Source organism: Gavialis gangeticus, unplaced genomic scaffold (assembly GCF_001723915.1).
Source record: "Gavialis gangeticus isolate Ggan-Ray unplaced genomic scaffold, GavGan_comp1, whole genome shotgun sequence".
In the NCBI taxonomy this organism is placed as follows: domain Eukaryota; kingdom Metazoa; phylum Chordata; order Crocodylia; family Gavialidae; genus Gavialis; species Gavialis gangeticus.
Genome location: NW_017728992.1, coordinates 152879702 through 152880136, shown reverse-complemented (window position 1 = coordinate 152880136; position 435 = coordinate 152879702).

Here is a 435-nt window from a genome sequence, read left to right as displayed (position 1 = left end):
CTGGCCCCTGGGCAGTCAAAAGAGGAAGATATGTGGGGCCAGGAGGAAGCAAACAAAACAGCAAGTATGTGTCTCTGTGGGCATGTCTACACGTGTTCTTATGGCATCGTTGTTACTGCACTGTCACTTAGTACTTCCTTTAGTACTAAATGGTGCATGGTTATTTTTAGCCACTATGTCGCTGTAGCAATACTATAGTGAGGGAGCGTGTTGCTACGACAACATAGCTGCAGCACCATGGTTTGTATTTACCAACACTACATCACCATAGCATGTTGGAAAGGAGCAAGCCCTGGGTTTAGACTGCTCCAATGGGGCCGCACCTTGCTTATAGCATGCCCTTTATCTGGTGACTATTACGTGAAAGTCTCAGAAAAGAGAATTATGTAATACCTAACCTTCGGTGCAGTTTCATAGTTTCATAGTTGGTAGGGT